Source organism: Lathamus discolor, chromosome W (assembly GCF_037157495.1).
Source record: "Lathamus discolor isolate bLatDis1 chromosome W, bLatDis1.hap1, whole genome shotgun sequence".
Taxonomy (NCBI): Eukaryota; Metazoa; Chordata; class Aves; order Psittaciformes; family Psittacidae; genus Lathamus; species Lathamus discolor.
The window spans coordinates 24,053,569-24,079,543 of record NC_088908.1 but is presented as its reverse complement, the minus strand read 5'-3'; the positions used below and the strand labels follow the sequence as shown (position 1 = coordinate 24,079,543).

The 25,975-nt window shown below is 44.6% G+C and overlaps 2 long non-coding RNA genes across 3 annotated transcripts; both read left to right on the top strand.

Moving 5' to 3' along the window:
* The first annotated feature begins 6,070 nt into the window (after window positions 1-6,070).
* LOC136004296 (uncharacterized) lies at window positions 6,071-10,854 on the top strand. Of its 2 annotated transcripts, none has more exons than XR_010608368.1 (4): window positions 6,071-6,109; window positions 9,181-9,360; window positions 9,866-9,961; window positions 10,764-10,854. It is a non-coding gene; the product is annotated as an uncharacterized LOC136004296 (long non-coding RNA). The 2 variants fall into 2 exon arrangements; XR_010608367.1 differs by lacking the exon at window positions 10,764-10,854 and adding an exon at window positions 10,458-10,660.
* Window positions 10,855-12,612: 1,758 nt separating this feature from the next.
* LOC136004295 (uncharacterized) lies at window positions 12,613-24,981 on the top strand. The gene is made up of 2 exons (XR_010608366.1): window positions 12,613-13,410; window positions 24,856-24,981. It is a non-coding gene; the product is annotated as an uncharacterized LOC136004295 (long non-coding RNA).
* Window positions 24,982-25,975: the final 994 nt, after the last annotated feature.

The window sequence follows — 25,975 nt, the reverse complement described above, 5'->3', positions numbered from 1 at the left end:
ACTCTCTCGCTCCCCCCCTTCTTGCCCTCCCCCTATTCCTGGAGGGACGGAGAGGAGAATCGAAAAGAATGCAACTCCCACGGGTTGAGATAAGAACAGTTTAGTATCTAAGGTATAACACAAATCACTACTGCTACCACCAATAATAATAATGATAAAGGAAATAACAAGGGAAGAGAATACAACACCTCAGCAACCGCCAACCAATAACTCACCCCACTCCCCACAGCCGAGCACCGACCAATACATCCTCCAACCCTGCAGTCCCCTAACCCATCCAGGTAACTCTCCATTACATACTGGGCATGACGTGCTGTGGTATGGAATACCTCTTTGGTCAGTTTGGGTCAGGTGTCCTGTCTCTGCTTCCTCCCGGCCTCCCCTCCTCCCTGGCAGAGCATGAGGCTCAGAAAGTCCTTGGCCAGACCAAGCATTTGAGCAGCAACTAAAAACATCGGCGTTATCACCACTGTTCCCAGGCCAAAAAATCAAAACACAGCACTGCACTAGCTACTAAGAAGGAGAAAAATAACCGCTACTGCTGAACCCAGGACAGGATGGCTGGGGCAGTGATCATTAATGCCTTAAACGCCACAATGTCTTGGGACCATCAGGAGTTAGATCTCTGGGGATCCTTAGCAGGCAATGGGTCATGTTTTTATTTTGGGGGATCTGCACCTACAGGGGTAAACTTTTATAAGAAATATAGTTGGACACAATGGACCAATATATCGAGTAATTATGATTATAAAAATTATAGAAAAAATGGATATTGTAATGGAGCAATAGGTGCTGAGACCCTAGGTAGTAAATTTTCTATTTGGTATAATAATTTAGCAAAGCAAATTCCTAAAGGATATTTTTTAATCTGTGGACATACAGCTTGGCAAGGGGTACCAAAAAACGTCCAGGGAGTGCCATGTTATATACGGAAGCTGACTATGTTTGTTCCCAGCATGAGGGATATGCTATCATTTTATAAAAGTAAAACCGAGCAATGAAAAAGAAGATCAGTAGAACAACTAGGACCAAACTGTAATGATGATGTTGATATGTTAAGTAAAGTTGGAAGAGTTTTTATGTACATTTTTATTCCTGGGGCAACGGCTGGGAGGGCACTAAAATTCATAGAGCGTTTAGCTTGCTGGACTGCAAAGCAGATTAATATCACATCTAATGTTTTATCAGAATTATTAGAAGATTTAGATAGTGTTAGGCATGCAGTTTTACAAAATCGTGCAGCAATTGATTTTTTGCTTTTAGCACATGGCCATGGTTGTGAAGATTTTGAAGGGATGTGTTATATGAATCTATCTGCCCATTCTAGTTCAATTCATCAACAACTATCCCAATTAAAAGATAACATGAAGAAATTAATGATCAATCATGGTTTGGATGGTACGCTCCAAAATTTAGGTATTACTGGGTGGTTTGCAGATTTGTTTAAATCAGGCATTATGATATTATTAAGCATTATAGTCTTTGTTATTATTATTAGCATAGTATGGTGTTGCTTAATGTCTGCAGTATCGTGAAAGATTAAAGGGGTCTGGATCGCTCAAAATAAAGAAGGGGAATTTGTTGAGGGCTTTTTAACAAACAGTGGGCATGTGAGCAATCCAGGACTCTTGCCATTGGTTAGAGTTTGTAGTAAGGATTAACGGCCTAGTTCACAGGTTACTTCAGGGCAAAGTTGTGGCCATGTATGCAGAAGTTCTGCAGGAGGAAAACAACTCACGGATGCTGAAGAAGGAACCAATCAGCTGTCTTTGCATCATGTGTAGAAACCAATCATTGTAAAGCTTAAGCGCGTGACCAAGCTTGGAAGCTATAAAAGGCAGGGCTCTGAAGTGAATAAAGGTCAGTTTCTGATTACATTAATCAGCGTGCTGTCCATTGATATTCCGCAAGTGGCTATAAAAGTGGAATCTACACCAAAAGCACTGCCACGATATCCATGTGAAATGCCACCCCTCATATACAGTTACACTCCCACAAGGTACATAGGGGATTCTCTTGCCCTTGTATTTCGTAAAGCTATCCACTGCGGGAGGGGTAGCCGGACCTTCCCCCACTTTCTAAGCTGCTTAATGATTATACACAGACAAGACACAGGACAGAAATACATAAACGCTTCGTCCATCTCCGGCCGCTCCCCTCGTGGAGACACGGAACCGTGGATTAGGACTCCACACTCACTTTGTAACTATGCTACGTCTCAGTCACACAGAAACACAAACACTTACACATGGGATCCCACGCACTCACAATATGGTTCCGCTTACCCTTCTCCTGCTTCTTATGGTAACAGGTCCGTCCTGGTTCCCAGAATCTGAGATGCAGCAGAAACCTGGTGGGTTCGCCTACCCTTCACCTGCTTCCCTTAGCAGGTCCGTCCTGGCTCCCAATCCTTGGGATGCAGCGTAAACCCGGACTCGCCCAATCCGCCTTCAGCATCGCTCGCGGCCACCCTGTCGGTCGACGAGCCCCCTGCTTGCAAGCCCTACCTGCCAAGGGAAACTTCGCTGTGTGCCAGACATCTCTGTGCGCCTTACCAGCAGCCCCTGGCCACGCGTACACCTTACAGGCCCCCTAAAGTACCTAAATTCCAAGCATACCGTTTCTCCACAGCCGGCACAGGTTGCTGTCGGTCCCCACAGTAAGTGGACGAGAAGCGGAGCTCCTCCAGGCAAGTGGCCTGGGGCGCCTAGGATGTCTACCCCTCAGCCGATCCTGCAGTCGAACAGAAGTATCCTGGCTGACTCTCCAAATTGATACGCGGATTGACTCCACAACTTGTTAAAGTTGTAAAGTAGGTATGCTTTATTCAGCGCTGAGGTGCATGGGGATAGCTCCTCCAAAGTATGCACACCCAGGGTCATTTTTCCCTCTACATTTATTCTCTTAAGGTATACATATGCATTAGATTACTCGATACACCTATACATATATAGTATCTATCCCCGCTTCGTATTATAATGAGCTAGAAGGTCCTTTGTGCCTGCGCAGTGCCCCCACTGGTCATGGGCAGGGGTCTCAAGATGAAGTAAATGAGTCTTCCTCCTGTGGGCAGGGGTCTTCAAGATGAAGTAAATGAGTCTTTCTCTTCTTAAACTTTTCACCTTTTAGTCTTCATGCATAGCCTTAGGGTTTGGTCGGTATCCCAGCCATAAACCATCTGCTTCTCCCCCTTATCAGTAGAATCAGGGGTCTGCTTTTCCTTACCAGTAGTTGCTTATCAATAGAACCAGGTCTTTGCTTCTCTCCTTATCAGTAGTTTGTGCCTTTGTTCTGCTTAGTAGGCATGATAGGCGTTTACAACAGACAATACTTTTGTTTAAGCAAGCGAATTCCTCTAACCCCCTTGTACACCCCCCTGTACAATCCCTCTGTACATTGGTCAACCCTCTGCATCAGGAGCAGAGGCTCGTAGGGCATCTATATTGGCTACTGTTTGTAAGGTGGGCTGATGCCAATCTTATGAAGTTCAACCATGACAAGTGCAAGGTCCTACACCTGGGTCAGAGCAATCCCATGCATGGCTACAGATTGGGCAAAGAAGAGATTCAGAGCGGCCCTGCAGAGAAGGACTTGGGGGTGCTGGTCAATGAGAAAATGAACATGGGCTGGCAGTGTGCGCTCGCAGCCCAGAAAGCCAACCGTATCCTGGGCTGCATCAAAAGGAGTGTGACCAGCAGGTCGAAAGAGGTGATCCTGCCCCTTTGCTCTCGTGAGACCTCACCTGGAGTATTGTGTGCAGTTCTGGTGTCCTCAACATAAAAAGGACATGGAACTGTTGGAACAAGTGCAGAGGAGGGCCACGAGGATGATCAGGGGACTGGAGCACCTCCCGTATGAAGATAGGCTGAGGAAGTTGGGGCTGTTCAACCTGGAGAAGAAAAGGCTGCGTGGGGACCTCCTAGCAGCCTTCCAGTACCTGAAGGGGGCCTATAGGGATGCTGGGGAGGGTCTCTTCATCAGGGACTGTAGTGACAGGACAAGGGGTAACAGGTTCAAACTTAAACAGGGGAAGTTTAGATTGGATATAAGGAGGAAGTTCTTTCCTGTTAGGGTGGTGAGACACTGGAATCGGTTGCCCAGGGAGGTTGTGAGTGCTCCATCCCTGGCAGTGTTCAAGGCCAGGTTGGATGAAGCCTTGGGTGGGATGGTTTAGTGTGAGGTGTCCCTGCCTATGCCAGGTGGGTTGGAACTAGATGATCTCCAGGTCCTTTCCAACCCTAACTATTCTATGATTCTATGATTCTTTACTGTTAACACAGTGCAGTGTACTTGTGCTGCTGCTTCACATTCCTTTTTCATCAGAATGCCTAATTATTCTCATTTTTTCTTCTTTAAAGAAACACTTTAACCTGTCTTCTTCTCAAGCAAAGCAAATTGTCAGGTCTTGCCCTGACTGTCAGTCAACAGCTCAAATCCTCATGACTTAATAGCAAATGTGGCATTCTGATCCTTTGGACCTGCAGAAATGGGAAGGGCCAGTGGAACTGAAAAGCTGCGGGAGGGGGTACGTTTGTGTCCTACCTACAGGTCTGCGGTGGCCGCCTGCAAAGTTTGTCAAGCCATCCCATGAGCTGGACAGACAAGTTGAAGAACCCAATGCCTCAGCTGCAGGAGCTGACCTTGAAGACCCGAAGCGGAATGAGACAGAGGGACAGAAAAAAGAATGATTTGCAAAACATCAATTGAGGGCAACTGAAAAGTAACGACTTGAATATGTGTGCTTGCAATATATATATATATTAGGGGCTGTGATTTTATAGAATCATAGAACTATAGACTAGTTGGGGTTGGAAAGGACCTTAAGATCATCTAGTTCCAAACCACCTGCCATGGGCAGGGACACCTCACACTAAACCATCCCTCCCAAGGCTTCATCCAACCTGGCCTTGAACACTGCCAGGGATGGAGCATTCACAAATTCCCTGGGCAACCCATTCAAGTGCCTAACCACCCTTACAGTAAAGAACTGCCTCCTTATATCCCATCTAAACTTCCCCTGTTTAAGTTTGAACCCGTTACCTCTTGTCCTATCACTGCAGTCCCTAATGAATAGCATCTTTATAGCCCCCCATCGGATACTGGAAAGCTGCTATGAAGTCTCCACGCAGCCTTCTCTTCTCCAGGTTGAACAGCCCCAACTTTCTCAGCCTGTCTTCATATGGGAGGTATTCAACTTCCATGTCTATATTCAATGTAAATGCATTGAATCTGGAAGTACTGGCTAGTTCACACTGAGATACCTGCCCCATCATTAAGTAATGTGACATGAACTGATAATTGTACAACTTTGATGTACAATCAGGCATTCACTTTTATGATCATGCAATAAAAAAATAGTTGACAGAAATTGACAATTAGCACATACAAAACTCTGAGTTTCACAGATGCTTACCAGAAGTTAACCACAGACTCAAAATAAACTCATGTGCCTGTTCACATAAATTAAGGGATATAAAGTATTTGCGATTGATTGCTATCTTCTCAATCACCTGTGGCTCATATGTATTTGAGTTTTGGTCAAGAAACTGTGTCATGTGAATATAGAAGGCAATATATGGGTTGCAATTGCCTTAAACTGCTGGCTTTAAGGAGTGAAGTGACCCAATCCCATCCCACAGTGCAGGACAGTGTCCTTATTTCTACTTTCTACCTGTAAGCTGTGTTGTGCTTCCCCTTTTATCTCTCTGGCTCTCTTAAGAGTGACCTTTGGCCATGTGAGCTTTGTGGCATGCAGCTTTAGAACCAGAGACATTTGCTAACCATCTGTCCTGGGTTTACCAGTAGCCATTTTGCTCCTTCTTAGTAACTGGTGCAAGCTCTGTGTTTTGACTTCCAGCCTGGGCAGAGAGCTGATAACACCGATTGTTTTTAATTGTTGTTAAGTGATGTTTATTCTGGCCAAGGACTTTGTGAGTCTCATGCTCTGCTGGGGGTGAGGGGAGGCCGGGAGGAAGCAGAGACAAGACACCTGACCCAAACTAGCCAAAGAGGTATTCCATACCACAGCACGTCATGCCCAGGGAGGTAACTTGGAGTTACCCGGAAGGGCACACTCTCTCTGCAGGGGGGTCAAACTCGTTCGGCGGTGGTATCGTATTCTCTTGTTATTTTCTCTTATCAATATTATCATTGGTGGTAGCAGTAGTGATTTGTGTTATACCTAAGTTACTGGGCTGTTCTTATCTCAACCCGTGGGAGTTACATTCTCTTGATTCTCCTCCCCATCCCTCCGGGAGCGGGGAGGGTCGGGGGGGGGGGGTGTGTGTGAGTGGACGAGCTGTGTGGATCGGTTTAAACCACGACACCATCGCATGAAATTAGAGTTTTCATTAACTTTGTAAAACAATAATAATAATACTAACAACTATCAGCAGTGGTGCTATAAAAGTGTTTCTGGTTGTTACAGTTCTCCATGTTCAGACCCAGATTCCAAATAACAGTCCCTGCATATCTATTTTGACTTCCAGAACATCAGTGATACAGGTTTTTTCTTAGAGCTTGAAAGGGACAAAATACCTTGAGAAGTAGAAAGGAATGTATTGTTTTGCTATTTCTGCTTATTTGTTTTGTGGAGGTTTGTGTTTGTTTTACTTCAAGGAGTCCAGAACTATTTTGGTTTTTTGAACAAGTGAGTTATAAGTAGGAAAGGATCAATTATATACAAACCCCGTATTGTTAGCTGCAGTGATAACTGTAGACATATTTTACTCCAATAAATAGCTCCTCTTTTATCTAACATCTTTCAGTAAGATGGTGCTAAGATCTCTCCTTCCTCCCTGAGATTCCTACAATCCATATTTCAGCAGTATGCTTTATATGTAGCACAATAAAATCCACAAAATGTGATTTTGCCTTGCCTTTTAGTACAATAACATAAAATTATGAATGAATAATGGGTGCAGTGGATGCATAAACAGTCAGGTTCGGATTTCATTTTCTAAATTAATTCAGCTGGACTGACAGCCCTAGAGGTGCCCTTAAGCAGAGAAATTGTTAGAGAAGGTTAGATTAGGTGATAATTTCAGGACAGAATTAAAGTTGAACAACTTTTTTGTTCTGGATTTTTTAGGAAAACTGAATCAGTATGGCATATTGAGAAACCAGGAAAACAGTGGGTTTCTCACATTGCTTGTCCTGAAAATTAAAACCTCAATAATGTAAAAATGCTGAAAAGCCTCTAAATACATTCTATAAAATTCCAAACTTGTGTTGCAGAGAGGGTATTTACTTATGTTAGGGCTCCATCTACAGTCATGAGGAAAGAAATCTTGCCATTGATGGCAGCTATCCCTGCTTCTGGGGCTTCACGGATTCACCATGTTTAATATAATAAACTCTCTCCTTTTATTTGGGTCAGCATACTTCAAGCTGATTTGCAGCCACAGTTAAAATATCTGATCTTTGATTATTTCCAGTAAAGTAGCAAATAAGTTTATATTGACTATTTCCTTATATGACAGTTTTCTGGTAGGGTTGGCTTAAATTTCAAGTAGTTTTATTAACAAAAGGCTACCAGGCACAGAGAATTTTATCATATAATCTCACTCACACATTTATCAAGTTCCATTTTTAAAAATGGTGGGACTTTTGCCCCCTCGCTATTTCAGGTTGAGAGGCTCTTCAAGAACATAGTTCCTCAGATTCCATTATTTTCGGTCTAAATGAATTAATGAGCTTCTTGTATCCCTTTGATTTTAAGCCAGTGTTAAAATAGATCGGATGTAATCCTCAATCTCAACAGAAGATAACATTTAGAAACAGATATAGAACTTAAATAACTGAAAGTCCACCCCTCGATCATGAGTTCATCCATATGTTGCATCTCTGCCCTGATGGCCTGAAGTGTCGTGGGCCCACCAGGCTCAAAATAATTCACCCTCCCCTTCAGCAGTTTCTGCAACTTCTCATTGCGGACTCCATACAGCTGCCTTCCATCTCTGACGCTTCCAAAGCACTGGAGGGGCCCAGTGGACTAGATACTTTCCCATACTGTCCCACACACCCTGACACTCATGACTGTCCAACCTCAGGGAAAATCTCTTGGTCCTCCTATATTGTCATCTAATCCTAGACAAGACCCAAACACTACTCCACTTAGCTTTCAAGATCAGACGAAATAGTCGCGGACAAAACACAGTATGTGTGCCAACATGGTGATCCCCATCACAATCAGCAGGCAGGTCTCAAGGGTACCCAAAGGCCGTTCAAAACTTTCAGAACTCTCAAATGATGCTGCTGTACTTGTCGCTGGGGTTGGTGTCGCTGCTGTGCTTGGAGCTGGAGTAGCTGCGCTGTCTGCTGCGGTCGGAGTTTGAGTAGCTTCTGTACTTGTCACTAGGGTGTGTGGGAATGTCTCCCTCATAGGCTGACCACCCGAGGAGGGAAAAAGGATGTGTAATTGCTAAACACTTCTGTTATATACCTCCCAAAGTATAGAGGTGATGACCACACTTGGAATGCAAGCCGGATCAGTTTCAAGATCAATGATTCTATTGTATTACAAGTCATTACCATAAAGTACAATGAAACAAGAACCTTAGCCCAAGCCCCCCAACCAATAAACACTAACACAACAAATACCAGCTGTAAGTAAGGTACGACATGCTGAAACTCTGAGATCAAGAGAACAACTTTGAGAGCAAATAAATCAGCATTGTGACAAGTGACTGTTAATCCGAAACAATGAATGCTTATCACAAATACAATTAGACACACTCTGGTCAGATCTGTCATTATCTCAACCCTTTTGGGCCCTACGTTGGGTGCCAAAAAAAAACTGTCGTGGTTTAAACCCAGCCAGCAACCCAGAACCACACAACCGCTCGCTCACTCCCCCTCCTTCCTCCACCCGCTCCTAGAGGGATGGGGAGGAGAATTGAAAGAATGCAAATCCCACGGGTTGAGATAAGAACAGTCCAGTAACTAAGGTATAACACAAAACCACTGCTGCTGCCACCAGTAATAATAATGATAAGGGAAATAACAAGGGGAGAGAATACAACCACTCACCACCCACTGACTGATACCCAGCCAGACCTGAGCAGTTATCTAGCCCTTCCGAGTAACTGCCCCCAGTTTATACAGTGGGCATGACATACTGTGGTATGGAATACCTCTTTGGCTAGTTTGGGTCAGGTGTCCTGTCTCTGCTTCCTCCAGGCTTCCCCTCCTCCCTGGCAGAGCATGAGACTCTGAAAGTCCTTGGTCAGAGTAAACATTACTGAGCAACAACTAAAAACATCAATGTCATCGGCGCTGTTCCCAGTCTGAAAGTCAAAAACACAGTACTGCACCGGCTACTAAGGAGAAAAATGACTGCTACTGCTGAACCCAGGACAGGTGTGTGTCTTTCCTGAATGCTTGTGAGAAGTAAGAAATATTAAGGAAAGAAATTGCAACATGAGAACAAGCAACTCTAGCAGATGCTGCTATAAGAAAATACTATAAAGAAAAGAGTTGGACATGGACCCAAGAAATATCTGTCTAGGCTAGTTTCATTGCAGTGCTCTCCACTTAAATGAGGAACAGCAAAGTTATTAAAGAAACTATTTGGTTAAAAATCAGGAATAGTGCTCCAAATTAACAAGACTAAGCTAATGTGAGTTTGAAAATATGTAACAGATGTTAGAACAGTTAGCTCACCATTTGCTAGTAGGGGGAAGGAAAATTTCAGAGAGGCGTAAAAAGCGCTCACAATTCAGCTGAAGAGAAAGCCTGTAGTAGTAGATTTTTGGTGAACTATAGGAAGCTCAGCAACATAATTTTTAAGAGCTTGTGTGTTGTGTTTGTGTTTGTGTTTTTTTGTTTAAATCAGTAGTAGATAATACCCTTAACACTGTTGCAGGTTTCTGCTGTTCTTCTAGAGTGGATTGTAAAAAGATATAAGCAAATAGAAAAAATATGGAAGACAAGAAAAAGCCCGCTTACAGACAAGGACAAGGTCTGTGGTCATTTGAGGTTATGCCTTTTTATGTTGTTGTGTCACCACATTTTACAGACTTACAGAACTGTTGCACTCTTTTTTTTTCAGCCTACTTAAATTATATTTTGATGCATGCTGAGACAAGGGGGACACAAAATGACAAAATGTCATATATAAACCTTTAGAATAAGTTTTAAGTAATGTTAAGTTTGATGGCTTTGTAACAGTAGCAATGGAAAATTACTAAAGTGCATGATACATAGAAAAAAAATAGAGTGCAGCTAGAGAACACACTGAGCATTCTTGTACAAGATTAATTGTTATAGTTGACAGAGTTTTAAGAAAAACAGTCTAGAAGAACAGGACACAGGGATAAGGAGTATCTGGGAATGGCAGGTGTCCAGGATGGGCTAGTTAATCTAACTGATAAGTAGGAGGATAGGAGGATTATTATGTCTCTGGTGCTAACAAACCAATTAAACTGATATGAGCATCTACTGCACGTGCTCCAAAGGCTGCCAGAAGTGATGAAGATTGTTGGAAGAAGTAAACGACCCTCAGAGACCACAACCACAATTCTGTACGCATGCGGGGAACTTTCTGGAAAATGACGTAATGTATGTATGACCAGGGACTATATAAGGACAGCTTGTGTAGCAACAGAGAGACATGTTAGGAGGAGCTATCCCCCGTGTCTCCCGGTGCCACAATAAAGAATACCTGCTTGTCAGCTTGAAAACTTTGTTGGCAAGTTTGTTCCTGGAGTTTTCTCCAAATCCATCTGGCAACCCTGATGGGAACCCTCTCTGCTCGGCTGCAGGACCTGCTGAGGACAGGGCTCCCTAGGGCCCTCGGGAATTTTTCCTGGAGCGACCCCTCGACTCATTCGGATCACTGCAGGAGCAGACAAGGACCATCTTCATAAAAGGTATTCTTTTCTTTTGTATAGTCTGTAAGGTGCAGGGGGCATCTTGCATAAAGACTAAATTGGTAATTGGGTTGGTTTGGTAAGCGTACGCAAAGTTTGGAAGCCTTCCATAAATCGAGATAGGAAATCTCATAGGTAAAGGCGTATACCTGGCTGCTAGCGTCTTTTTGGTATACACCCACAAGAAGCAGGGGGCTTCTTGTGTTTCGGGTCCTACAAGATGCAGGGAGTGTCTTGTGGAAATGGTTATGGATCTTGTTTGCATTTGATTTATTTTGTGGCTTGTTACATTAAGGATTTTGGTCTTGTGATTTGGTATTGGTGACAGGATGTTATAACTGTGTTATTAACTGTTGTTTGTTTGATGGAATTTTAGTCTCTGTCTCCAGTGTTGTAACTGTGTGGAGTGTGTTTGTGGGATCCCATGTGTGTGTGAATGTGTGATTGATAATGGAAAATCAGCAGAGTGAAGAGATCTTGAAAAAAAAGTCTTTTAGGGTGCATTTTGGCCCACTGGAAGGAACTTGGAGGGTCTCCTGGGGGCTCGGTAAATAAGAAAACATTGGTAAAATATTGTAACCGATGGTGGCCTTTGTATGTTTTGGAAGATCAGGAAAAATGGACTAAAAATGGAACTCTGAACTGTAATACATTGTTACAATTAATGTTGTTTTGAGGTGGCAAGGAAAATGGGATGAAGTAATGTATGCAGATATGTTTTTCACTTTAAGAAACCACGTGGAGTGACAGACTGAATGAAAAACTAATATAGCTCCGCCAGATCCCTTAATTTTCGCTTTGGAAAAGGACAGGGAAAAACTGAAAGTTAAGATGGAGAGATGTTGTTCAGCCTGTGATATTGGGGAAAGATGTTTAAAGTTAAAAAACAGTAATCAGGAAGCTAGGTTGGAAAATTATGTGTCACAGGTACCTCTGAGAGGAGCACCCTCTGCACCTGTCCTATCTGATATTGATAAGGAGGAAGAGATTGCTGTCACTGGCAAAAAGCAGCAGATTCACATTCAGAGTTAAGAAAGGCTTAAAGCAGAAGTGCTGTTGAAGAAGCAGGCATCTGCAGCCCCTGCAGAGCAGGGTGAGCAACTGTGAGGAAAAAAAAAAAGGGAAAACCAAGGGGGAAAGGAGGGGAGCTCGAGCAGCTCCTGTGTTTGAGCCTGGGAGGAGGGATGTCAGGCGGAGGTGGGGGAGTGGGCTCTTCTTCTGTGGAAGCGGATCGGTGTGCGTGCTATGGGGAGTTTGGACGTTGGAAGTGAGACTGCCCTGGGTGGGGGGGCAGTGCCATGGGGTGGCTCCGGTGACTGAATTGCAACTAGACTGACAGGGACCTGGGGAATCTACCCTACCAGATCCACTGGTTAAATTAAAACTAGAGACTAGAGGAAATAAAGTGGAATTTTAGTGGTTACAGGAGCAAGTTATTTGGTGTTAAATCAGAGAGAAAAGAATTTGTTACAGATTTGTTACAGAAATTTTTATGCATGCCAAATTCTATAAAATCTTTATTAGGGCGAGAAGCAACATTTAAAGAAAGCAAAATGGAATTTAGAGTTAAAAATAATCAATTAATTGCAGTTTTGAGTTTATCTTTAATTCAGCAGAAAAGCAAACAGGAGGACACCCCTGAAACAGAAGAAAACCTTAATCAGGTATATCTGGGAGTATGGGCATCTGAAGTTCTGGGTAAGGCAAAAAATGCTTTGCCTCTTAAAGTGGAAATAAAAAAGGGGGGGGGCTTGCTCAATTAGAATAAACCAATATCCCTTAAAATTAGAAGATCAAAGGGAATCAAAAAACATTGATAAATTTTAAAATATAGATTATTAATTGAATGTGAATTGGAATATAATACTCCTATCTGGACAATAAAGGAATATGATGGGAAAAGTTGCAGATTGGTTCAAGATCTCAGGGCAATCAACAAAACAGCAGAGGATATTCATCCAGTAGTAGCTAATTCATATGACTTATTGACTAAATTGAATAATAATCAGAAATGGTTTGCCATCCTGGATTTGAAGGACGTTTTCTTTTGCTTACCATTGGCCAAAGAAAGCCAAAGTTATTTGCTTTTGAATGGGAAAATCCTGACACAGGAAGGGAAACTCAATTAACTTGGACAGTATTACCTAAAGGGTTTAAAAACAGTCCAGCAATTTTTGGAAATCAGCTAGCATGAGAACTAGAATTATGGAAGCCACCTACTCAGACAGGGACTCTGTTACAATATGTGGATGACTTATTAATTGCTACAGAAACAAAGGCAGAATGTATCCAGAGGACAGTGGAATTATTAAATTTTCTGGGACTGAATGGTTATTGGGTATCCAAATGAAAGGCCCAACTAATCCAAACCTGAGTTCCCTACCTAGGATATGAAATAGCAGGAGGACAGACAGAACTTGGAGCTGCTAGAAAAGAAGCCATTTGTCAGACTCCATGACTGTCAACCACCAAGGAGCTCTGGACATTCCTGGGAATGACTGGATGGTGCAGACTTTGGATCCATGATTATGGTGTTCTGGTAAGACCACTATATGAACTGTTGAAAGGAGACCTTCCCTCTTTAAAATGGACTGATACAGCAGAGGGGGCTTTTAAAAATTTAAAAACAGAGCTAAAGAGAGCTGCAGCTCTGTGACTTCCGGATGTGACTAAATCCTTTAGGCTATATTCCTATGAAGAACAGAGAATAGCTCTGGGGGTCCTTGCTCAGAAACTAGGACCCTACAGAAGGGCAGTGGCATATTTTTCAAAAAGTTGGCTGAAGCGAGCAAAGGATGGCCCGGATGCCTAAGGGCTGTGGCAGCAGTTGTCATGAATATTGAAGATGCTCACAAATTCACCTTGGGACAAAAGATTACTGTACTAGTGTCCCATGTGGTATCAGCAGTCCTGGAACAGAAAGGAGCCCACTGGTTATCTCCTTCACGTTTTTTAAAATACAGGGCCACCCTTGTGGAACACGTTAGGAGGAGCTATGCCCCGTGTCTCCCGGCGCCGCAATAAAGAATACCTGCTTGTCAGCTTGTAAACTTTGTTGTCAAGTTTGTTCCTGGAGTTTTCTCCGAATCAATGCAAAATTTTGATGAGCAGGAACCAATACATTTATAAACACAGAAACTTTACAGTATGGATATAAAATTCAATCCAAAGAAATTTTAACTTTTTTTTAGCGAGTAAATTATTTTGAGTATACAATCAGTGAGAAGAAATTTTTTCACAATGAAAAGATAGCTGAGGCAGTCCAAAACTTGCCAGCTCTTTGGATGCTCACATATGTTCAGAGTTTTTAGGCCTCCTATTACAATAAGTTCATTTGTAGGTTGTCCAGCGCAGCAAACCCACTACATAAGTTGGGTAAAGGAAGGAAACTATTTCAGTAATCAGCAGTATGTGACTTAGCATTTTGAGAGTCAGAGGTTCTTGTGATAGCTCCTGTTTTAGTCTCCCTGTGTTTCAAAAGCCCTTTCATATTGTGCACAGCTGCTAAAACATATAGTTTGGAGATAGTATTTACAGAGGAACACAAAGGGGTTGAGATATTGCCAGCTTATTACCAGGGTTGGAGGTCAGGGGGAGGACATATAGGGGTAGAAGTTTTCCAAAAACATACTGCAAAAGTAACTCATTACTTTGGTTAAAGACTATTGTCCTGGGTTCAGCAGTAGCAGTCATTTTTCTCCTTCTTAGTAGCTAGTGCAGTGCTATGTTTTCATTTTTTGGCCTGGGAACAGAGCTGATAACGCTGATGTTTTTAGTTGCTGCTCAAATGCTTGGTCTGGCCAAGGACTTTCTGAGCCTCGTGCTCTTCCAGGGAGGAGGGGAGGCCAGAAGGAAGCAGAGACAGGACACCTGACCCAAACTGACCAAAGAGGTATTCCATACCACAGCACATCATGCCCAGGATGTAATGGGGAGTTACCCGGAAGGGCTAGGGACTGCAGGGTTGGACGAGGTATCATTCAGTACTTGGCTGGGGGGAGTGGGGCGAGTTATCTGTTGGCTGGTGCTGAGGTGTTGTATTCTCTTCCCTTGTTATTTCCTTTATCATTATTATTATTGGTGGTAGCAGCAGTGATTTGTGTTATACCTTAGTTACTAAAATGTTCTTATCTCAACCTGTGGGAGTTGCATTCTTTTCGGTTCTCCTCTCCATCCCTCCAGGAGCAGGGGGATGGCAAGAAGGGGGGAAGTGAGTGAACGAGGTTTGTGGTTCGGTTTAAACCACGACAACTATTTTCTTACTTGGAGATTTATGATCAGGATAGACCATGAATCGTGTTCAAGGATTCTGTAAATTCAGGTGTTCTGAGGGGAACTCGCCAGTTACAGATCTACCACACTGTGATGCAGACTTGAACACAATGTCCAACTGGAGACAAGTAACGAGTGGTGTCCTTCAGGGGTCAGTGTTGTGACTGATCCAGTTCAACATTTTTGCCAGCGACATGTACAGAGGGATTGAGGGCACCCTCAGCAAGTTTGCTGATAACACTAATCTGTGTGGTTCGGTAGATACACCGGAGGGAAGGAATGCCATCCAGAGGGACCTTGACATGCTTGAGACATGGGCCAATGCCATCCTCATGAAGTTTAACCAAGCCAAGTGCAAGGTCCTCCACCTGGGTCAGGGCAATCCCAGGCACAGCTACAGGTCGGGCAGAGAAGTGATTCAGAGTAGCCCTGCAGAGAAGGACTTGGGATGTTGGTTGATGAGAAACTGAACATGAGCCAGCAGTGTGCACTCGCAGCCCAGAAAGCCACCTGTATCAAAAGGAGTGTGATCAGCAGGTTGAAGATGTTGTCCGGGAAGCTAGGGACCAGGTTAGGAAAGCTAAGGCCCAGTTAGAATTAAACTTGGACAGGGATGTTAAAGATAACAGGAAGGGATTCTACAGGTACGTAGCAAAAAAAACCAGACTAGGGACAACATAGGCCCCCTGAGGAAGCTTTCGGGAGAACTGGCTACACAGGATTTGGAGAAGGCTGAGGTTCTGAATGACTTCTTTGACTCGCTCTTCACTGGCAAAGGCTCTGACTGCACCACCCAGGTCTTAGAATGTAGACGCAGGGACTGTGAGAATGAAGACCTTGGGCCCACTGTGGGAGAGGATCTGGTTCGAGACCATCTTAAAAATCTGAACGCACACAAGTCCGTGGGACCTGATGAAATCCATCCGCGGGTCCTGAAGGAGCTGGCAAATGAAGTTGCTAAGCCACTGGCCATCATATTTGAAAAATCATGGCAGTCAGGTGAAGTTCCCGATGACTGGAAAAAGGGAAATATAACCCCCATTTTCAAGAAGGGGAAAATGGATGACCCGGGGAATTACAGACCAGTCAGTCTCACCTCTGTGCCTGGTAAAATCTTGGAGCACATTCTCCTGGACGGCATGCTAAGGCACATGAAAAGCAACAAGGTGCTTGGTGGCAGCCAGCATGGCTTCACTAAGGGGAAATCCTGCCTGACCAGTTTGGTGGCCTTCTATGATGGGGCTATAGAACTGATGGATAAGGATAAAGCAGTTGATGTCATCTACCTGGACTTGTGCAAAGCCTTTGACACTGTCCCACACGACATCCTTCTCTCTAAATTGGAGAGATACCAATTTGATAGATGGACCACTCGGTGGATAAAGAACTGGCTGGATGGCCGCACACAAAGAGTTGTGGTCAATGGCTCGATGTCCAGCTGGAGACTGGTAACGAGTGGTGTCCCTCAGGGATCAGTGTTGGGACCGGTCTTGTTTAGCATCTTCGTCGCTGACATGGACGGTAGGATTGAGTGTGCCCTCAGCAAGTTTGCCGATGACACCAAGCTGTGTGGTCTGGTTGACATGCTGGAGGGAAGGGATGCCATCCAGAGGGACCTTGATACGCTTGTAAGGTGGGCCTATGCCAACCTTATGAAGTTCAACCATGACAACTGCAAGGTCCTACACCTGGGTCGGAGCAATCCCAGGCACAGCTACAGGTTGGGCAGAGAAGAGATTCAGAGCGGCCCTGCAGAGAAGGACTTGGGGGTGCTGGTCGATGAGAAAATGAACATGAGCCGGCAGTGTGTGCTCGCAGCCCAGAAAGCCAACCGTATCCTGAGCTGCATCAAAAGGAGTGTGACCAGCAGGTTGAAAGAGGTGATCCTGCCCCTCTACTCTGCTCTTGTGAGACCTCGCCTGGAGTATTGTGTGCAGTTCTGGTGTCCTCAACATAAAAAGGACATGGAACTGCTGGAACAAGTGCAGAGGAGGGCCATGAGGATGATCAGGGGACTGGAGCACCTCCTGTATGAAGACAGGCTGAGGAAGTTGGGGCTGTTCAGCCTGCAGAAGAGAAGGCTGCGTGGAGACCTAATAGCAGCCTTCCAGTACCTGAAGGGGGCCTATAGGGATGCTGGGGAGGGACTCTTCGTCAGGGACTGTAGTGACAGGACATGGGGTAACAGGTTAAAACTTAAACAGGGGAAGTTTAGATTGGATATAAGGAGGAAATTCTTTCCTGTTAGGGTGGTGAGGCACTGGAATTGGTTGCCCAGGGGGGTTGTGAGTGCTCCATCCCTGGCAGTGTTCAAGGCCAGGTTTGATGAAGTCTTGGGTGGGATGGTTTAGTGTGAGGTGTCCCTGCCTGTGGCATTGGGGTTGGAACTAGATGATCTTGAGGTCCTTTCTAACCCTAACTATTCTATGATTCTATGAAGGCGTGCCCCACCACTTAGCTGGTTGGGGACTTTGGCCCTCCAGAGCCAGGGCTGCTGCAGTCAAGGACCCCAGGACCAGGCAGCGTGAACCAAAGATGGGAAGGGACAGGATGCAGTATATAAATCTGCGGCAACTGTTAAAACCTGTGCACAGGACCCAATGAGAAAATTTTGGAACTGTCTATGAGTATTACCAGGTGGTCAGGACAGGAGAGGTGAATGGTTTATGAGTGAGACATATCACAAATACAAAGCGAGTGCAGAGTCCTTTTAACTACGGTTCCGATATCCCGTGTGGGACTCAGCCAGTGACCATATGCCCATGAAAGGTGTGTGTTCTGGACCTCTCTCTGGGACGGGGACTTCTGGCAGTAAGAGGTCCCGGGGAAAGAAACGCCCAATGCCGTCTAATATCCCCTCAGACAGTCCTTTGGGGGCTATGTTAGACAATTGGGAAAATAACTCAAGGACTAAATCTTTAGACAGGGCAACTATGGTTCAATATTGTATGTTTATATGGACAAAGGGACCCATCAGGCCGGATAGTTTGTTCTGGCCACAATATGGGTCATATGAGGACTGGTTATGTCAAGCATTTAACCTCTTTTTCAATAATAGGGAACCATTTAATCAGGAAGAAAGTAATTATGCAGCCCATTGGATGGGACCTGGAGGTATAGCTCAGATATTTAAACTTACGGAAGAGAAAACAGAAATGAAACCAAAGGGGGACCAGTGGGACCCCTGGAACACTTACCCATTAACCCCGGAGTAGACCAAAACCCCGTGAAACCCATAGGGGCAGGATCGGGGGCTGATCAGCAAAATTCAGGAGCAGGAGGGGCAGGGGCAGCTCCATCTTACCTACCATGCCCCCCTATGAAGCCTCCTTAACTCAGCCAACTCCCTCAGCCCCAGACCTAGCCAACTCCTCAGGGTCAAGTCCGCAGATGCAAACACGATGGTGCCGACAAGCAAGGGAGGTGAGAGATGAAACATTTCAATATCCGCTGCGGGAGGTCCCGATGGAGGGACCCCAGAGAGGGGTTGGTTATGTAAATGTCCCTCTTACTAGCACCGAAGTTAGGGAGTTTAAAAAGGATATGGTAAAGCTTTTAGATGACCCCTTAGGACTACCAGAACAGGTAGATCAATTCCTGGGCCCGAATATTTATAGCTGGGATGAGATGCAATTGATTATGGGGACCTTGTTCACTGTAGAGGAACGACAAATGATATGAGTAGCAGGAATCCAAGTGTGGGACCGAGAGCACCTGCAGGGGGTGGGCAGAATGATAGGAGAACAGAAAATGCCAGTAGCCCTCCCTCAGTGGAATCAAAATACTGAGGAGGGCAGACAGAATATGATTGATTATCGAAATTGTATAATCAAGGGAATTAGAGAAGCCGTACCTCGGGGGCTGAACATGACCAAGGCCTTTGATGACAGGCGGGGTAAAGATGAGTCCCTATCAGCATGGTTAGAAAGATTACAGAAAAACGTTCAGCAATACTCTGGAGTTTCCCCAGATGCACCGTCTGGACAGCAGCTTTTAAAGGCAAACTTTGTGACTCATTCATGGGGAGACATAGGAAAGAAGTTAGAAAAAACTGAGGACTGGAATGATAAGGAACTTAATGAACTACTATGAGAGGCTCAAAGGTGTATGTGAGGAGGGATGAAGAAAAACAAAAGCAGAAAACCAAACTGATGGTGACCACTGTCACCAAAGTAATGAGACAAAATCCAAAACCACACAGAATTCCTTAGCCTCCTCAACCGAATGTATGGCAGAAAGGAATGGGGACTCAGAAGGAGAGGGGAACCTGACCTAAGACAATCTGGCCACAAGAACATACGGGGCAGAATGAAGGGCAAAAGTGTTATTATTGCAGAGAAATAGGGCACTTTAAGAGAGAGAGTCCTAAGTGCAAGAGGTAGGTAAAGATCTTCCAAGTACAAGAGGACCTCAATAGGAGTGTCAGGGGCTCTATCAGTATCAGAGGATACTACCTTTTTGGTAGACTCAGGAGCACAACGAACATGTATAACACAGACACCTAATGGAGTTGAAACATCCTCTGAAACTATGACTACCCTGGATCTGGAGAAGGATGAGGTTCTTAATGACTTTGCCTCAGTCTTCACTGGCAAATGCTCTGACCACACCACCCAAGTCTTGGAAGGCAGATGCAGGGACTGTGAGAATGAAGACCTTGGGCCCACTGTAGGAAAGGATCAGGTTCGAGACCATCTTAAGAACCTGAAAGTGCACAAGTCCATGGGACCTGATGAAATCCATCCGCGGGTCCTGAAGGAGCTGGTGAATGAAGTTGCTAAGCCACTGGCCATCATATTTGAAAAATCATGGCAGTCAGGTGAAGCTCCTGATGACTGGAAAAAAGGGTAATAAAACCCCCATTTTCAAGAAGGGGAAAATGGATGACCCAGGGAACTACAGACCAGTCAGTCTCACCTCTGTGCCTGACAAAATCTTGGAGCAGATTCTCCTGGAAGGCATGCTAAGTAAGGCACATGAAAAAAATCAAGGTGCTTGGTGACAGCCAGCATGGCTTCACTAAGGGGAAATCCTGCCTGACCAATTTGGTGGCCTTCTATTGACACAAGACAATCACTATGATAGGGCTACGGAACTGTTGGAAAGGGGTAGAGCAGTTGATGTCATCTACCTGGACTTGTGCAAAGCGTTAGACACTGTTGAACCGGGTTCAGCAGTAGCAGTCATTTTTTTCTCCTTAGTAGCTGTTGCAGCGCTGTGTTTTTGACTTTCAGCCTGGGAACAGCGCCGATAACACTGATGTTTTTAGTTGCTGTTTAGTAATGTTTAGTCTGACCAAGGACTTTGTGAGTCTCATGCCCTGTCAGGGAGGAGGGGAAGCCGGGAGGAAGCAGAGACAGGACACCTGACCCAAACTAGCCAAGAAGGTTTTCCATACCACAGCACATCATGCCCAAGATGTAAACTAAGAGTTACCCGGAAGGTCAAGTTCACTGCTCAGTCTGGCTGGGTATCGGTTGGCGGGTGGTATTGTATTCTCTTCCCTTGTTCTTTCCCTTATCATTATTATTATTGGTAGTAGCAGTAGTGGTTTGTGTTATACCTTAGTTACTGGACTGCTCTTATCTCAACCCGTGGGAGTTACATTCTTATGATTCTCCTCCCCATCCCTCCGGGAGCAGGGGGAGGAAAGGGAGGGGGGAGTGATAGAGGACTGCGTGGCTGATTTATGACTGAGCTTAAACTACGACATATGTCCCACACGACATCCTTGTCTCTAAATTGGAGAGACATCAATTTGATAGGTGGACCACTCGGTGGGTAAAAAACTGGCTGGATGGCTGCACGCAGAGTTATGTTCAATGGCTCAGTGTCTAGATGGAGACCAATAACAAGTGGTGTCCCGCTGGGATCGGTGTCGGGACCAGTCTTGTTCAACATCTTCATCACTGACATGGACAGTGGGATTGAGTGCGCCCTCAGCAAGTTTGCCAATGACACCAATCTGTGTAGTTCAATTGATATGCTGGAGGGAAGAAATGCCATCCAGAGGGACCTTGACACGCTTCTGAGGTGGGCCGATGCCACCCTTTTGAAGTTCAACCATGACAAGTGCAAGGTCCTACACCTGGGTCGGAGCAATCCCAGGCATAGCTACAGGTTGGGCAGAGAAGAGATTCAGAGCAGCCCTGTGGAGGACTTGGGGGTGTTGGTCAATGAGAAAATGAACATGAGCCAGCAGTGTGCGCTCGCAGCCCAGAAAGCCAACCGTATCCTGAGCTGCATCAAAAGGAGTGTGACCCGCAGGTCGAAGGAGGTGATCCTGCCCCTCTACTCTGCTCTCATGAGACCTCACTTGTAGCATCGTGTGCAGTTCTGGTGTCCTCAACATGAAAAGGACCCTAACTATTCTGTGATTCTGTGACGGTAATAGGTGCAAAAGGAGAAAAATTTGATGTACATATAGCTTCTGCCGTAGAGATAAGAGGGAATGGAGTAACCTTAAGGGAGGATTTACTGATAGCACCACAAACAGGGGTTAATTTGTTGGGGAGAGATTTAATGGGATTATTGGGAGTAGGATTTATCCCAAGGGAGGGGTCAATGGAAGTGAAACTATTCATATTAAGGGAAGGATTGGTCATAGATCCAAAAATGTAGGTGGCCCCTGGAAATAGAGGCTGACTTCAAATTTCTCCTTTTAAGATTGAGATGTATACTGAAGTACTGGTCAAGGTACGGCAGTATCCAATGTCCTCAGAGTGACGGAGAGGGCTATAACTGGTAATAAAAGAATTAATTCAGGATGTATTGTTGGAACCATGTATGTTGCCACCCATATTACCAGTAAAAAAGGGTGATGGGACATATTGGCTGTTTCAGGACCTAAGAGAAATCAACAAGTTGGTCTGGATACGCCACCTGGTAGTCTCTAACCCATACACAATAATGAGCAAAATACCCCATGAATGTACATGGTTTTCAGTGATAGACTTAAAAGACGCATTCTGAGCCTGTCCCCTTGATAAGGGATCACGAGATGTGTTTGCATTTGAGTGGGAAGACTGACCCAGACACAGGAAGAAAACAACAACTGAGGTGGACAGTACTCCCCCAGGGGTTTTCTGAGGCTCCGTATCTATTTGGACAAGTGTTGGAAGGTATCATGGAAAAATGTAAATGAAAAGACACTGTAACAGTCTTACAGTATGTGGATGACTTACTAGTGGCTGGGGCAGAACAATCAGATGTGGGGTAAGAAATAGTGAAGCTGTTGAATTATCTAGGGCAGCAAGGATTGCGAGTGTCCAAGAGCAAAGTGCAATTTGTAGAGAAGAAAGTCAAATATCTCAGGCATCTAATTAGTGGCGGATCTTGAAGGTTGAGTCCAGAAAGAACTGGAGGGATCATCGAACTCCCAGTACCAAAAATAGTGTGGGAGGTTAGACAGTTTCTGGGGTTAGATGGAATTTGCTGTATATGGATAGAGGACTATAGTACAAAGGTTAAGTTTCTATATGATAAGCTCACATCCCAGAATAGCAAGGTGTCCTTTTTTGCCAGATGAAGTGGGATGGTTTGAACAAATTAAAGAGGCATTAGTACGAGCCCCTGTGTACAAACCCTTTGTACTCTATGTTAATACTTCTGAAGGTATGGCAAAAGGAGTAATTACTCAAGAACGGGGGGGGGGGGGGGGTTACAAGAAGCCAGTAGCTTTCCTATCAAAATTATTAGATCCGGTAATCAGTGGCTGGCCATCATGTATACAAGCAATAGCTGCCACTGCCCTGTTAGTGGAAGAAGCTAGGAAATTAACCTTTGGAGCCAGGCTTGTGGTTTACACACCCCATGCTGTGTGAACGATTCTGACCCGGAGGTCAGGGCGCTGGATGACAGATTCCAGAATTCTCAAGTATGAGGCTATTTTAATGGTATGAGATGGCTTAAGCTTAACAGTAAGTTCCTGTGTTAACCCTTCTCAGTTTTTATACATGACAGAAGAGAATAAAGGGCTGGGGCATGACTGTTTGGAAATAATAGATTATCAGATGAAGGTCTGGGAAGACTTAATGGAGATTCCTTTGAAGGAAGGGCGACACCTGTTTACAGATGGGTCATCTCGAGTAATAAATGGTAAAAGAGTCAGTGGCTATGCAGTTATAGATGGCATAGACCTAAACACAGTAAGTGCAGGTAAACTCCCCAGCGATTGGTCAGCCCAAATATGTGAACTATATGCTGCGGTAGCAGCATTATGAGAAATAGGAGAAGGGCTTGGAACAATTTATACTGACTCTAAGTATGCTTGGGGAGCAGTTCATGTGTCTGGAAAAAATTGGCAGGAGAGAGGAATGATAACCTCCCAAGGCAAACACCTGAGCCATGAAACAGTAATTAAAACACTGCTAGAGGTTTTATTAATACCTCAAGAACTTGCAATAGTGCACATAAAAGGGCATCAGCAGGGGAGCAGCATGATAGCCCAGGGAAATAAGCAAGCAGATCAAGTAGCGAAGCCAGTGGCACTTGAGGAAAAAACATTGCCCTCTCATGACGCTGATATTGGCTCAAGAAAAAGAACTATGCCCAACATTCAATGAACAGGAGAAAGAGGAGTTAAAAGAAATTAGGGCAATAGAAGATGCAACAGGCAAATGGGCACTCCCAGATGGGAGACAAATGTTACCCAAAAGTACCATGAGGGAGGTGCTCCCTAAATTGCATGAAAGTACTCATTGGGGCACACAGGCACTAGTGGAGACCTTTCTTAAAACTTTTGGATGTAAGGGAGTATATACATTTGCTAAGCAAATCACAAACCGATGTATAACCTGTCAGAGAATTAATAAGAAGATACAGTGATCCCGGGTAGCAGGGGGAAGGGACTTAGCTTTGGAACCGTTTCAGAGAATACAAATGGACTTCACCAAGTTGCCCCTAATCCAAAGATAGATATATTTATTGGTAATTGTAGATCATTTAACCCATTGGGTTGAAGCATTTCCTGTAATAAAGGCCACCTCCAGGAGTGTTATAAAAATATTATTAGAACAAATAATTCCCCAATTTGGGCTCCCTGATATGATAGACTCTGATCGGGGACCCCATTTTATGGCCAAAATCTTAAAATCAGTATCTGACAATTTGCAGATAACCTGGCAGCACCACACTCCCTGGCATCCCCAGAGCTCAGGCAGGGTCAAGCGAATGAATCAGACTCTCAAAAAATCACATTACTAAACTAATCTTTGAGACTGGAATGCCTTGGACTAAGTGTCTATCTCTAGTGCTATTCAGAATACGAACTGTCCCTAGAAAGGACATCAGTCTTTCCCCCTATGAAATTTTGTTTGGATTGCCTTACTTATACCACAATGTGGAGGCACCCACTTGGGAAAGTGGGGGAAAATACATATACTACTATGCATGAGAAATATCATCTCGAGTACATAATTTGTTCCAATGAGGTTTATTACCCCAGACCACAAAGCTGGAGATGCAGGTTCATCCATTCAAAGTGGGAGATTGGGTTCTCATTAAGACATGGAAAAAAGAATCATTGAGACTGCAATGGGAGGGACCATGTCAGGTCCTCCTCACTACAGAAACAGCAGTTAGGACCCAAGAACATGGGTGGGTGAACCATTCCAGAGTAAAAGGGCCAGTGGGACCCCCAAAAGAGAACAAATGGAATATGCAAGGGAGTTATCCAAAATTTAAAATAACTCGACAATAAGTTCTCTTACAGTGGCTGGACTGCTGCCCTAGTCAAAAAGAAACACGGAGAGAAGAGCCTGAAGATTAATTTCTGGATGAGCAAGGATAATACTGGACATCACCTGCATGTCAGCATTAAACCGATTGTTAACTGGCACTGTCCTATACATGGGTTTGGAGATTTTTCATGTAAACTGTTATTCTGTATTGAGTGTTTTGGCTGTAACCAAACCATTTGGGTACCATTTGGAGGCAATTTCTGGTGTGACAAGTGCGGGAATTGGCCTGACTGGGACAAAGTCGAACGATCAGGTCAACTCATGCGAGTAACTTGTGGGAATCTAACAGATATAAGAGGACAGTAATTGCATGGTGCTGTGGTTTAAGCCCAGCCAGCAACCCAGAACCATGCAGGCACTCACTCACTGCCCCCCATTCCTCCCCCTGCTCCCGGAGGGATGGGGAGGAGAATCAAAAGAATGTAACTCCCACAGGTTGAGATAAGAACAGTCCAGTAACTAGGATGTAACACAAAACCACTACTGCTACCACCAATAATAATGATAAGGGAAATAAGAAGGGGAGAGAATACAACCGCTCATCACCCGCCGGCTGATACCCAGCCCAATCGAGCAGTAAAATAATCCTTCTGGGTAACTGACCCCAGTTTATGTACTGGGCATGACATGCTGTGGTATGGAATACCCCTTTGGCTAGTTTGGGTCAGGTGTCCTGTCTCTGCTTCCTCCTGGCTTCCCCTTCTCCCTGGCAAAGCATGAGACTCAGAAAGTCCTTTGTCAGAGTAAACATAACTTAGCAACAAATAAAAACATGGGCGTTATCAGCGTTGTTCCCAGGCAGAAAGTCAAAAACACAGCACTGTACCAGCTACTAAGAAGGAGAAAAATGACTGCTATTGCTGAACCCAGGACACTCTGGGTGTGGGAGCATGGCAGAGGGAATGATGGAAAAACAGTACCCCACAGTATCAGCAGAAGCCAGGGTATCTTTCTGTCTGAAGTGTAAAGACTGTCAACTAACCATAATTGTCAGGGGTGGACGGTGTAAGAGCCCCTTGAATTTTAACAATGAAATAACCTTAGAACCCTGTCCTGGGTTCAGCAGTAGCAGTCATTTTTTCCCCGTCTTAG